General features: G+C 45.7%; 1 protein-coding gene across 1 annotated transcript in view; it reads left to right on the top strand.

Annotated features, from left to right (window-relative positions):
- The first annotated feature begins 5,297 nt into the window (after positions 1 to 5,297).
- Positions 5,298 to 14,886, top strand: part of LOC106884720 (mesothelin-like) — a 30,917-nt gene continuing 21,328 nt past the window's right edge. The window contains exon 1 of the mRNA XM_014936251.1: positions 5,298 to 5,382. The gene's annotated coding sequence lies outside the window, so the exon portion shown is untranslated. The remainder of the gene's footprint in view (positions 5,383 to 14,886) is intronic.

Here is a 14,886-nt window from a genome sequence, read left to right as displayed (position 1 = left end):
GAGGCCACATCTGGAGTACTGTGTCCAGTTCTGGGCTCCCCAGTTCAAGAAGGACAGGGAACTGCTGGAGAGGGTACAGCAAAGGGCTACAAAGATGATTAGGGTCCTGGAGCATCTCTTATGAGGAAAGGCTGAGGGTCTTGGGTCTTTTTTAGTCTGGAGATGACTGAGGGGGGATCTAATCAATGCCTGTAAATACTGAAAGGGTGGGTGTCAAGAGGATGGAGCCAGTCTTTTTTCAGTGGTTCCCAGTGACAGGACAAGAGGTAACGGGCACAAACTTGAACATAAGAAGGAACTCCTCATGAGGAGGAAGTTCTTCACTTTGAGGGTGGCAGACCACTGGAATAAGCTGCCCAGAGATGTGGTAGAGTCTCTGGAGACATTCAAAACCCACCTGGACATGTTACTGTGCAGCCTGCTGTGGCTGGACCTGCTTTGGCAGGGGGGTTGGACTAGGTGATCTCCAGAGGTCCCTTCCAACCCCATGTCATTCTGTGATTCTGGGTAGTTCTGTGCCTAAAGGTGAGCTCAGTTTCCTGATGTACCTCAGCACATGGAGGAATCTCAGTGAACCATAACATAAAAGGGCTTTAAGTGGCTTCAGAATTATTGTGCTGTTGAGAAGACATTTGAGTTTCATGTCCTTGCCCATCTCAGGAATGCTCTAAATAACTTCAGGAGTAAACAAGACCACAGAACAGGCCATTTCTGTTCACTAGTGCGTAACTGTGGAGGTGAAAATCTCCAGATGTAGCAGATGGAAGTGAAAAAAGCAACTCTTTTTAGAGAGCACAGTCACTTTAGGAATACTTTTGGATGGATAGATCTAGTTATCTACCACCACTGCCTGATTGCCCTCAGTGCAGAAATGCTAGAAGCTGATTTTGGCTTACAATTGCTTGTCCAGCATGGCCTACTTATTCTGCAATCCTTTGTGTTTCACTCGAAGTAAGAGAAAAATCCCTATGATGGAATTAATTTATTCTTTTTCAGTCTTGTCTCTTGATAGCTCTTGGATCACAGCATCCCAATAGGGCTTTTGTTTGAGGCAAAGTGTAAGGAATGTTTGGGAGAGGCTTTTGTTAGCTTGAAAAGCCTTTAGCCATTTCACAAATTGGTTTTTTTCAGTACTGCAGAAACAATTTTTGGCACTTCTTGGTCTTAAGGTTGGCTGCTGTTTACAGATCATGAAACAAGAGCAAAGCAAAATTCACCTTATATTTGAGTGAGGGCCGTGTATTCCTCTTTGGTCTCACTTCAGACTCCCCAACATCAGCTGGAGCAAAGACAAGCTCTTCCTTCTCCAAAAAGGTAGTGTGTTATATTGTACATTGAGGCTCTCCACAAAGGACTGTGATGCCCAGGTCAGAGCTTTCTGCCCAGGCTGTGGGGAAAAGCAACCATGCAGTTCACGTTTTGTGGAATGGGATGTTTCCAAATGATATTCACTTGAAGTCAGCAGATAAAATGACCAAAATAGACAAATCCCATATCATAACCCCAGGGCCTATTGAATTTATGTAAATAATAAAGCTGAACTAATAAGACAACACTTGGGAAATATGTCATGTAGCTCTGTTACATGATGATGGCCTATTACACACACACAGAGGTGTTTCTTTTGCATTGCTGGAGATTAGAACAAAAGCATTTGGGATTTGGCATTTGTCAAAGTTGTATCTACATTACAGAACCCAGCCCCAGACCTTCATGCAGACAATGTGGCCTGTGGGATCACAGGTTTGGGACTCGGGTGGTCTCTTCACTGCTTTGCAACGTGTTGTCGTGCTACAGCAAAGTTCCTCTGCTGTGAAGGTGCTGCGTGCTTGTGAAGCCACCTTTGGGTGTGGGAGACCTGAATGAGTTCCTGCCATGCAAAGGCATCAGTGTTAGATGGGTGTGACACAGAACACCCTGCCCAGAATTAAAAATCAATTGATGACTCAAATCTGGATCCAATCTACTGAGAAGCAGTTTGCTACTTTCAAAAAGGATTGACTAAAGGTGGCCATGAGTGGCCAATTTCTGAAAGCCCCCAGTTACTCAATTTCTTGTGAACTCATCCAAACTGGTGTTTCCTAAGTTTTGTGATTAATTGGTCAATGTCTGGTTTGCTAATTGTGACTTTTTCTTAGACCACATTCTCAAGACACCCAGAGACTCTTCCCAAGCAACGTTTGATTCTAGGGATGGAGAAGGACTTTTTCTTGGCAAGTCAAAGGACAATGTGTTGTGAGATGTATGATGTAAGTACATAGATCTAGAGGATAAGCAAGTACCATGGAAAGATTTACAGTACAGACTGAAGAATCATAGTATTAAGGGGGCTAAGTCAGCAGACTCCTCTTTTTTTGGTAACAGTTATATCTTTTTTGGAAATAGCTGTTGCAGACGTTACTTTCCATGTCTAGGTTTTTTTTTTTTTTTTGGTAACAGTTATATCTTTTTGGAAATAACTGTTGCAGACGTTACTTTCCATGTCTAGGTTTAAGTCAGCTTTGGCAGTAACATCAGTCCATCCCATTTGTTTTTGTCTATAGCCATTGCTCTTGCATGAAGATGGCCATGGAGGCAAGTTTTTACTTTTGTCCATTTGAGAAGTCCACAGCAGATACTCATAGGAAGGAGAGAACTTGCTGTATCATACAGCAGAGCCAGGGCACACGGGAATGGTCGCCTGTCAGTGGCTGTGGTCATCTGTCTAGAGGGAAATAGTGAGGGCTTCACATTTCTGTCTGTGAGGAAGAGTCACAATTCAAAAGGTGGGTTTTTTTCCCAATTGGATTGAAATCAGAACGCCTGTCAGTGGCTGTGGTCATCTGTCTAGAGGGAAATAGTGAGGGCTTCACATTTCTGTCTGTGAGGAAGAGTCACAATTCAAAAGGTGGTTTTTGTTCCCAATTCAATTGAATACAATCAGAAGTACAAGAAGATATGACTGTCGCCTGTCAGTGGCTGTGGTCATCTGTCTAGAGGGAAATAGTGAGGGCTTCACATTTCTGTCTTCGAGGAAGAGTCACAATTCAAAAGGTGGTTTTTGTTCCCAATTCAATTGAATACAATCAGAAGTACAAGAAGATATGACTGAAAAAAAAATAACAGAAATCACTAACTTTTGTCTCGCTTATTTTCCAGCAAAGTTTCCACAAGAACTAATGCTGTTTTATGAAATCTTCCAACTTGGTTAAAACAGCTTCTTCCCCGCCTCTTTTTTGCCCAGGTAAGTGACAGCAGAGACCTCCAGTGGCGGTGGGAGAGGCTCCCAGGAGAGAAGCTGGTGGGTGAGCAGGGCTGGGCTGCTGGTGCCCTCTGGTGCTTGCATGCTCCTTCTGGCAGCCTGCTCCCAGGGACGGGCTGGCAGAGGGATGTCCTGAGCCCACAAAGCAAGGACAAGCTGCTGTGGGAGCAGCCAGGCAGTGAACACTCCGCTGGGTCAGTGCAGTGACCCTTGGGGCTGGGCACCTGGAGGGCTGACAGCTCGCAGGAGGCAGGAATAACAAGAGCTGACCCTGCAGTGCTTTCCTTCCTTTCTCCCTCCCCGGTTCTCTCTACAGCTCTGACCTTGCCATGGAGTTTTTAACACTTTTCTTAATGTCCTATATTTCTCCTGCCTTTCCTGTCCTGGAAAATAAGGATACAGCCAGGCAAATTACCTGCTTATGGCTCTGTGTGCTGTTTTGAATGTGATATTCAGCCAGGTTCATTGATTGTCCTGCCTGGTACATACTTACTTTTCATCAGACCCATACATACAGCAGGAAGGGGTTAAACCTTCCTTATCTCACCCTACAGAGCAGGTCTCTGCAAGGAGCAAGACAAGGCTGGATACCCTGAGCTGAAATAAATCCCTTGCAGGTGCTTCAAGGCGCAACATGGGTGTGGGGAGAAGGTACTTCAGAAGAGCATTTAGGGCTTTGTGGCTTTGACTGATGGGGACTTAGGGAGAGTGAGAGATGGGTTTAGTCCTGGAAATGACCAAAATAGACAAATCCCATATCATAACCCCAGGGCCTATTGAATTTATGTAAATAATAAAGCTGAACTAATAAGACAACACTTGGGAAATATGTCATGTAGCTCTGTTACATGATGATGGCCTATTACACACACACAGAGGTGTTTCTTTTGCATTGCTGGAGATTAGAACAAAAGCATTTGGGATTTGGCATTTGTCAAAGTTGTATCTACATTACAGAACCCAGCCCCAGACCTTCATGCAGACAATGTGGCCTGTGGGATCACAGGTTTGGGACTCGGGTGGTCTCTTCACTGCTTTGCAACGTGTTGTCGTGCTACAGCAAAGTTCCTCTGCTGTGAAGGTGCTGCGTGCTTGTGAAGCCACCTTTGGGTGTGGGAGACCTGAATGAGTTCCTGCCATGCAAAGGCATCAGTGTTAGATGGGTGTGACACAGAACACCCTGCCCAGAATTAAAAATCAATTGATGACTCAAATCTGGATCCAATCTACTGAGAAGCAGTTTGCTACTTTCAAAAAGGATTGACTAAAGGTGGCCATGAGTGGCCAATTTCTGAAAGCCCCCAGTTACTCAATTTCTTGTGAACTCATCCAAACTGGTGTTTCCTAAGTTTTGTGATTAATTGGTCAATGTCTGGTTTGCTAATTGTGACTTTTTCTTAGACCACATTCTCAAGACACCCAGAGACTCTTCCCAAGCAACGTTTGATTCTAGGGATGGAGAAGGACTTTTTCTTGGCAAGTCAAAGGACAATGTGTTGTGAGATGTATGATGTAAGTACATAGATCTAGAGGATAAGCAAGTACCATGGAAAGATTTACAGTACAGACTGAAGAATCATAGTATTAAGGGGGCTAAGTCAGCAGACTCCTCTTTTTTTGGTAACAGTTATATCTTTTTTGGAAATAGCTGTTGCAGACGTTACTTTCCATGTCTAGGTTTAAGTCAGCTTTGGCAGTAACATCAGTCCATCCCATCTGGTTTTGTCTATAGCCATTGCTCTTGCATGAAGATGGCCATGGAGGCAGACTTTTACTTTTGTCCATTTGAGAAGTCACCAGCAGATACTCATAGGAAGGAGAGAACTTGCTGTATCATACAGCAGGGACAGGGGACACGGGAATGGTGGCCTGTCAGTGGCTGTGGTCATCTGTCTAGAGGGAAATAGTGAGGGCTTCACATTTCTGTCTGTGAGGAAGAGTCACAATTCAAAAGGTGGGTTTTTTTCCCAATTGGATTGAAATCAGAAGTACAAGAAGATTCGACTGAAAAAAAAAATAACAGAAATCACTAACTTTTGTCTCGCTTATTTTCCAGCAAAGTTTCCACAAGAACTAATGCTGTTTTATGAAATCTTCCAACTTGGTTAAAACAGCTTCTTCCCCGCCTCTTTTTTGCCCAGGTAAGTGACAGCAGAGACCTCCAGTGGCGGTGGGAGAGGCTCCCAGGAGAGAAGCTGGTGGGTGAGCAGGGCTGGGCTGCTGGTGCCCTCTGGTGCTTGCATGCTCCTTCTGGCAGCCTGCTCCCAGGGACGGGCTGGCAGAGGGATGTCCTGAGCCCACAAAGCAAGGACAAGGTGCTGTGGAGGCGGTGAACACTCCACTGGGTCAGTGCAGTGACCCTTGTGTCTGGGCACCTGGAGGGCTGGGAGGTCGCAGGAGGCAGGAATAACAAGAGCTGACCCTGCAGTGCTTTCCTTCCTTTCTCCCTCCCCGGTTCTCTCTACAGCTCTGACCTTGCCGTGGAGTTTTTAACACTTTTCTTAATGTCCTCTATTTCTCCTGCCTTTCCTGTCCTGGAAAATAAGGATACAGCCAGGCAAATTACCTGCTTATGGCTCTGTGTGCTGTTTTGAATGTGATATTCAGCCAGGTTCATTGATTGTCCTGCCTGGTACATACTTACTTTTCATCAGACCCATACATACAGCAGGAAGGGGTTAAACCTTCCTTATCTCACCCTACAGAGCAGGTCTCTGCAAGGAGCAAGACAAGGCTGGATACCCTGAGCTGAAATAAATCCCTTGCAGGTGCTTCAAGGCGCAACATGGGTGTGGGGAGAAGGTACTTCAGAAGAGCATTTAGGGCTTTGTGGCTTTGACTGATGGGGACTTAGGGAGAGTGAGAGATGGGTTTAGTCCTGGCTAGACAATGAGTTAGGCTTTCCAGTTCATGAGCTGCATCTCTGACTTCCATAGTGTGAGGTCTCTCTTTTCCTCCTCTTCTGTCTTAGGGCTGTGTATGACCTGTCCCCGCTATAGGTGACTGTGTGCACATGCACGTGTGTATATATATATATTTATATATAAAAGAGAAGCAAGGTTAGACTGGTCTGTTGTATCACAAGGTGCCAGCCTTGCTGTAAGGAGAAGCAGCTGAGGACACACAACGTTTCTCAGCAGGTGGCTGACTCATACAGAAGATAGTTTTCTTGATGCTATAAAAACACAGAGGCAGAGCTTCTTTGTACTTGAGAATAAGGAATGCCTGCCGATTACAGCTATATTCCGCTGCACTTCAGTGTATGATAGAGATGTTCAAGTGCTGACAATACTCACAACAGAGCCAGAAGGGGCGGGAGCATCGCTGGGTGCCCACAACACCTCATCTTGTCTTGCCTGGACCTGTGGAAGGGGAGAGTGTGCTTTGGGAGGACCCACTCAGCCAATGTGGGAGTTGTGAGAACACAGCACAGCAGCTGACACCAGTAGCACTGTTCCTGAAGTGCTGGGTGCCAAATACTTTTAATGCTGTTAGTGCCATGGTACAGCCAGAACTGATGGCTGAGGGACCAGTGTCGTGATAGCCTACTTCTTCCTGAGCAGCCTTTTAAGGCTGGGCTGAGTTTCTGGGAGCATGTGCCAGCTCTGAGCCCCTCCTCCTGCTGAAAACTGGTCTTCCAATAGTGTAAGTGACCTTAAAACTCGTCATGCTTCTTACTCCTGGCTGCTTATGCATCAGGAGTCTCTCCAACTGGCATAGCCTCAAGACCCTGCCCTGATGGGGTAGCTAAACAGGTAGGGTTAGGGCAGTGCTAAACAACACTGCTGCACTCTAGTGCAGCCAGTTGGTCACCAGCATGAATAGAAACTTTGTTGAGAGAGGAAAATCAGACGTCAGATTGATTACCTTTTTTTTCAGCTTGGTTTGGCTTATAATTGAGGACAAGGTTTGAGTGTTAGATGTTGGTGGCTTTTGACTTTGTGCAACACAAACATTACAGAGGAGAGAGGGAAGTAGAAAGCAAGCAAATCTCTTGTGTAAACCTCTGGGAAGGTGTAATGTGGTGGTTGTGTTTTACTTCCAGCTATAAACTGGTACTTGATGCTATCTGGCTTTTTAATCCTGTCTTAATCATCTCTGCTGCCTTTGTATTAGTCTCCGTAACACCTCTTTAGCAGTGTGCAGACAATAGCTCTGGGAGTGTTGTGTGGCCAGAGCAGGGTTTGCTCTGGAGTTACTACAATGGGATAAATCAGGATTGAGTTTTAGTCTTGAGTTGACTGAGGATTTGGCATGTTTGATGGTAGGCAGGTCTCCGCGACCCTTGGCTTTCCTCTCTCTTCCTTTGCAACTTAGAAGTAGCCTCAAGTGAAGGTCTCTTTGTGCAGGCAGGTGAGAATAGATGGTCTTGCATGAGCTGTAAGACACAAACTTCCACTGTTGAGTTCTGGTGACCCTGCTGGCATTTGTAGGTGTGGACGCAGTAACATCTGCAAGCCAATAACGTTTCTTTTCGTATATTCCCTGCTTGTAACTGGATGCTTAAGCAAACAGAGGTAAGAGAAGCTGCTTATTGAATCAAATATTGCCTTGTTTATAAAAATCTCTCTAGGTGACATTGCAAAAGCAGGCATGTAGTGCCACGCAGTCACAAAGATGGATGTGACCTGTTCGCTTACGCATTCTTGCAAAGATCTACGCTGAGATAAGAATCAGTCCTGTCAATTTGAAACTATACTTGCACCGATAATAAATCTGAAGGTCTAATTTTTGCTCAGTTACTTTCTGAACCAGTGGCCAATTCTAGTATCTGCCAATCCTTTAGACAAAGCTGTGCAAATTAAATGCCTGTGTGGAGAGTCCGCTCTGTTTCTGGTCTGAACTATCCCTTTGGTCCTGTGAATCCACTGGTTTGAAGAGAGAGTGGCTCTGCAGCTGAAATGGGCCAAAATGCTCCATGCTGCAAAGGCTTTGATGCCAAACGTCACAGTTGCCTGTTCATGCTAAAGCTCTTTTCTTACCAACACTGACCACAACAGTATATTCAAGAGGAAAAACTTTTTTTATAGGTTACCTGCAAGGTAGGACTTTCCAAAATTGCATTTTCTGCCTTAACCCAGAACCTTGCAGAATGTCTGCCCTGAACATGGCCCCAGGCAAAGTGGCTGTAAGACTGATCCACTCGTAAGCAGGAGATGTTCTGATGGATACCTGGAGAGCCCTCTTGACTGTCTCTTCTGTGACTTGGCAGGTAGGAGACAGAGGTTTTGGTCCAGAGCAGCAGCAGCAGCAAGGGCAGGACTGCTGTGCAGAGGAAGCAGTGATCCATGGGGCAATGCTGGTTGGTCCATTGCCACCGAAATCACAGTTCTGACACGTGGGAATTTTATTAGTGGTGTTTCCTTGTTTGCTTTTTTTGAGAGATAAGGAGGGGGGAGAAGTTTCACACAGCCTTATTTCAATTACTGAGGAGTCTTCCTTTGTGTGCCAAGTCCCTGTAAGCCTGAGATCTGTACAGAGAGGATAAAAGAAGAGCTAAGTGCAATTGATGACTGTATCATAACACCATTTTTGTGGGCTTGGAGCTGTTTATGCCTTAGACCACAGATTTTGTGTCACTTCTGTCTTTATCCTCTTCTGTCAGCTCTGGATGCAACCCTTTGTAGGGGGCTCACACAGCTCATTCTAGCTGACTGTAGCAGCAAGCCCAGCTGTTTCTTGCCCCACCAAAGAGACGAGGCTGATGTTCTAGGCTGATGCTTGACCTTCATATGTCTCTTTCCATCTTTCTGGTTCTCTGTCCAGTCTCCTTTGGGGATCCTCCTAAAAGCTGCTGTTGTGTCTGTCACCTTCTGACCTGTGGTCCAAAGGGTTCAGGCCAAGGGTTGAACACCACAGATGTGTCATGCTGTTTTCCTCCAGGACTCTTTGTTGGCGCCTACTTTGTCTGGGCATCTTGGTATGATTTTTGTTCTGTAACCTCTTCTGTAAGTATATACATATGAAATTCATTCTTAGATGAGTTCATGTAATGAAGGGATCTAGTGTGACAGACATGGAAACAAAGAATGAATTTAGTTTCCCTTTCAGAGCTGTATGTCTCCAGATCCTCTTTTTATAACTGGATTATGTTGTTACAGCAGAGCCCTGACATTTCTTCTTCATGAGGTGACCAATGATTCTATGATTCTATAAGAAACAGAAAAATGGCATGGAGTTTTTGAAAGGTATCTTCTTATATCCAGAAGCTTCTTTTGCCTTTCTGATCAGTTATGACAATTTGATTTTCTTTTCTAGGTGGCATGCGTTTGCTTTCAGCCTTCAGCATGCCTTTATATCATTTCCACACCACCTGCAAGATTTTAAACTGCCCCTTTGGGTTCCTCTTCAGCAGTGTTCTTATTTTGTACGTTGTTGTCCCTGTCCTTAAACCTCTCCTCTCCATTCTGGGACATGCCCTGTATTTAGGGTTAATGGAAAGGAGTGTGCTGGTGGGGCTGTCTGAACCTGGTGAGTCTTGAAGGCCCTCGCAAGGTAAGGAGTGTGCTGGTGGGGCTGTCTGAACCTAGTGAGTCTACAGAGGAGCTTGGCTGTGGTCTGACTGGCGTTAGTGAAGCCTGAGCCCCATCCTGTACATCCAGTACCAAACCCACAGTGAAATGTTCTGTATTAGCCCCTCTGGGGTCCTGCTGTCTTCTGAGATCTGCTGGTCCTTGGACCTATGTTTGATGGGGTTTTTCATCTGTGGTGTGAGCATGTGTCTCCTCAGACAGCGTAGTCTCGCTGATGCGAGATGCTCTCTAGAGCATAATGAGACCTGGCTTTTCTGAGAAAGCACAAAGCCCCTTTTGTTCTGGATGAAAACCACCGGGAAGTATGATGACTTTGAGCTGAGCAGGGCGTGTGGCGTGGTGGAGATGGGATAGGGAAGGATTTATTTTCCGTTGCCACACCTGGCTTAACATGGCAGGAACATCTTGGCAGTCAATTGTACAATTTAGTGTCACTGAAGAACTCTTGAGCCATACTTGATGCTACACATGCACAGTCAGGTCAGATGAGAAGAGGATTATTATGGCACTGACTCATTTTCCTGTGGTACAAAACCACATCTGGGACCTGTCCCACTCCTGCCCACCCATTGCAGATTTCATCGCCTCCCCTCCTGCCCTCACCTCTTGGGGTGTGTCTTAGAGACCATGATGCAGAATTGAGCTTCACTCCCCATTTGCTACCACCAGGAAATTCGTTCATTTGAGAGGAATGGGAGGTGACGTGCAGACATTAGGGGTTTTTTTTCTAGTTTAGGGAAAAGGAAACTTGCAGAGAAGGAGGAATGCGAGAGGGAAGGGAGACAGAGAGAGGTCTCCTGTGGAATTGTGTTGAGCTAGAAGTGATTGTTACTACATCTGAGCTCTAAAACCCCCCTCAGAAGCCTATGCAAGGGCAGGCTGGCACCTCTGTCAGCCTAGGGTAGGTACAATTGCACCACTCTAAAACCCCCCTCAGAAGCCTATGCAAGAGCAGGCTTGCTGCACCTTTGTCAGCCTAGGGTAGGTACAATTGCACCGTGGTGCAAGGGGTGGACTGGGCAGCCTCAAAGTCCCCTCCCAGCTCTGTACTTCTTGGATAAGAGAAAATCTCTAGTTGTCTCACACTGAGAGCAAGTTTTACCAGCATTCCTGTTACGTGCTCTGTGTTCCCATTTGTCTGCAGCTGAGAAGCCTGATGCTGCAAAATTAGAAAAGTTCATAAAGGGTGGGGACAGCAATGCTTAGTAAGGGGACATGGTGCAGATGGGACTAATGACAGGGAGAGCTCTGCTTCTGGGGAGGTGGTGACTGAGGGCATGCTAGACTCTGTCCCCTGAAAGACTTGTCTGCCCAGGTGTGCACTGTGAATATCTCTGTATGCTGCTAAGGATATTCAGATAATAGGAATAAAGCTCCTAAACCATGTCACTTCTGGTTAGCGTGAAGGTTAGTGCTGAATTATGGGCATAAAACCTGCTTTTCCAGAGTTGTCTCACTATGTGTGAGACACTGACAGTCTCCTCTCTGTCCGTCCATCAGGGTGATATTACCCTGCTCTGGAAGCTGCCCTGAGGTGCTGAGCAGTGTGAGTCTCCTGCTGTACCATGGCTGTGTCCTTGGGCTGGGATCTGGAAAGTGCAGGAAAACCTGCCACAGGCCAAACTGCTGTTCCCAGCTTTCTGTGCTACAAAGTGGTGAAGCTGGATATGGCATCACATCCAAAAGGTGAAAATCCTCTATCTGGAGGCGTCTTTTAAAGAGCTGTAACTCTCACTTAGGCTTCCTTGAGCGGATGCAATGCCATAAATCAGCTCCAGACTTAATCTCTGTAATTATCAGAATTTTGCTTTGGCATGAAGTGTGCAAAGTAAATCAGCTCCAGACTTAATCTCTGTAATTATCAGAATTTTCCTTTGGCACAAAGTGTGCAAAAATGGCTCACCTGTTGCTGTGTTGAAACCATTGCCTGTCTTCCTGTCTTTGAGCTCATCTGTCTGACTTTGTCTCCTCAACTTACACTCTTGGAATCAAAGACCTTCTTGTTCCTACCACGCCTGGCACTCTTGGATCTGTGCTTATGGTTCAGCAGTGCTAGAGGACGAATGCAGATGGCAGGTATTGAGTGGTTCTGCTTGACCACCCTGCAGACAGACTTAAGAAAAATATTGGATTGTTTACAGATGAAAGTTCCGTCTTGCCTTTGTGAACTCTGGTTTCTCTCCCCATAAGGGGGGTGCTCTGCACACCCTTTAGGTATGCATGACTTCCTGGCTCACGCAAGCAGAAAATCCTGACGCTTTGCATTGCCCCCTCCCATGGTTTCATCATCAGTGGCTGAGGCTCAGTATTGTTTTTTTTTGCTTTTCGGATCTCTCCTGTTCTTGCATTTTACCTCTCAATGCCCCGGGGAAGAGCCATAGATCTGGCTGAGGGTGGCAGAGGCCTTCTGTGCCACATGGTTTTTGTTGCCATCTTGATTGACTCTTATATGGACCTACAGTTCATCCAGCAGCATGTCCAGGGATTCCCAGCAATGCATATCTATCTGACGCTCTGTCATGCTCAGCCTGCTTGCAATGTTGAGTTTCCAAAAGGTGCAAGATGCTGAAAGCTTTGGTATTTGAAACTTGATTGAAGGATCCTCATCTGTCTCAAGGACACCTCATTTGGACATCCTGGAGAAGGGGCTTCTTGCTTTGAACTAGGAGTCCATGAATCTGACTATTTACAAAATGATGCATTTCAAGTTTATATAGATTTGGGTTGCTTAGGATGGGTGTTGATGAGGGTCATTGGGCATCTTATGTACTTTTCTGAGTCAGACAAACTACATTTAAGAATGACTGTTACACTAGTTCCAAAATAGCTGATAAACATGTTAAGTGGGGTAAGAAAACTGGGAGTGTGGAGAGAGCTGAGGTTTGTGTACATGTTGAGATGTTGTGAGTCAACGCTGGCTTTTCTTGGTGTTGCCACAAAAGATGAGTTGTAGGTGGGTACGATGGGGCAAGCCTAAGTCTGGGACATAACTGGCTTATGAAAAAAACTTCTCTTGAAAAGCATCTGTAAAGTGACCAAATAAAGATTGTTCAAATCTGAGGATGCAAAATTACTCAGACCATCAGAGGAGCTGCCGTGTGTTTTCCTTGCGGGTTTCCCAGGTGGAGATGACTTGGGTAAGCAGAAATTTCAAGAAAAGGGCCAAACGTTTCAAACTCCGATGAAGCAAAATTTCCTGATGACCACCTTCCTCTGCAGTAACTAGGGGAAGGTGGTCCCAGAGTAGCTCTGTCCTGGGATTTGTTGCCTCCTGTAACTGGCAAACACGTCCTGCACAGGGCAGGGAGGGAACAAACCTATTCACTGCTCTCGTCCTGCTCACTCAGTGCAGCTTCAGGCTCAGTGTTTCCTACCGTATCCTAGGAATGATGAGTGTTAACAAATAGCGTTACTGAGGGCATGCTAGACTCTGTCCCCTGAAAGACTTGTCTGCCCAGGTGTGCACTGTGAATATCTCTGTATGCTGCTAAGGATATTCAGATAATAGGAATAAAGCTCCTAAACCATGTCACTTCTGGTTAGCGTGAAGGTTAGTGCTGAATTATGGGCATAAAACCTGCTTTTCCAGAGTTGTCTCACTATGTGTGAGACACTGACAGTCTCCTCTCTGTCCGTCCATCAGGGTGATTTTACCCTGCTCTGGAAGCTGCCCTGAGGTGCTGAGCAGTGTGAGTCTCCTGCCGTACCATGGCTGTGTCCTTGGGCTGGGATCTGGAAAGTGCAGGAAAACCTGCCACAGGCCAAACTGCTGTTCCCAGCTTTCTGTGCTACAAAGTGGTGAAGCTGGATATGGCATCACATCCAAAAGGTGAAAATCCTCTATCTGGAGGCGTCTTTTAAAGAGCTGTAACTCTCACTTAGGCTTTCTTGAGTGGATGCAATGCCATAAATCAGCTCCAGACTTAATCTCTGTAATTATCAGAATTTTCCTTTGGCACAAAGTGTGCAAAAATGGCTCACCTGTTGCTGTGTTGAAACCATTGCCTGTCTTCCTGTCTTTGAGCTCATCTGTCTGACTTTGTCTCCTCAACTTACACTCTTGGAATCAAAGACCTTCTTGTTCCTACCACGCCTGGCACTCTTGGATCTGTGCTTATGGTTCAGCAGTGCTAGAGGACGAATGCAGATGGCAGGTATCGAGTGGTTCTGCTTGACCACCCTGCAGACAGACTTAAGAAAAATATTGGATTGTTTACAGATGAAAGTTCCGTCTTGCCTTTGTGAACTCTGGTTTCTCTCCCCATAAGGGGGGTGCTCTGCACACCCTTTAGGTATGCATGACTTCCTGGCTCACGCAAGCAGAAAATCCTGACGCTTTGCATTGCCCCCTCCCATGGTTTCATCATCAGTGGCTGAGGCTCAGTATTGTTTTTTTTTGCTTTTCGGATCTCTCCTGTTCTTGCATTTTACCTCTCAATGCCCCGGGGAAGAGCCATAGATCTGGCTGAGGGTGGCAGAGGCCTTCTGTGCCACATGGTTTTTGTTGCCATCTTGATTGACTCTTATATGGACCTACAGTTCATCCAGCAGCATGTCCAGGGATTCCCAGCAATGCATATCTATCTGACGCTCTGTCATGCTCAGCCTGCTTGCAATGTTGAGTTTCCAAAAGGTGCAAGATGCTGAAAGCTTTGGTATTTGAAACTTGATTGAAGGATCCTCATCTGTCTCAAGGACACCTCATTTGGACATCCTGGAGAAGGGGCTTCTTGCTTTGAACTAGGAGTCCATGAATCTGACTATTTACAAAATGATGCATTTCAAGTTTATATAGATTTGGGTTGCTTAGGATGGGTGTTGATGAGGGTCATTGGGCATCTTATGTACTTTTCTGAGTCAGACAAACTACATTTAAGAATGACTGTTACACTAGTTCCAAAATAGCTGATAAACATGTTAAGTGGGGTAAGAAAACTGGGAGTGTGGAGAGAGCTGAGGTTTGTGTACATGTTGAGATGTTGTGAGTCAACGCTGGCTTTTCTTGGTGTTGCCACAAAAGATGAGTTGTAGGTGGGTACGATGGGGCAAGCCTAAGTCTGGGACATAACTGGCTTATGAAAAAAACTTCTCTTGAAAAGCATCTGTAAAGTG

The sequence above is a fragment of the Calidris pugnax genome, unplaced genomic scaffold (genome assembly GCF_001431845.1).
Source record: "Calidris pugnax isolate Ruff unplaced genomic scaffold, ASM143184v1 scaffold17, whole genome shotgun sequence".
Classification (NCBI taxonomy): Eukaryota; Metazoa; Chordata; class Aves; order Charadriiformes; family Scolopacidae; genus Calidris; species Calidris pugnax.
This window is presented reverse-complemented; position numbering and strand designations above follow the sequence as displayed.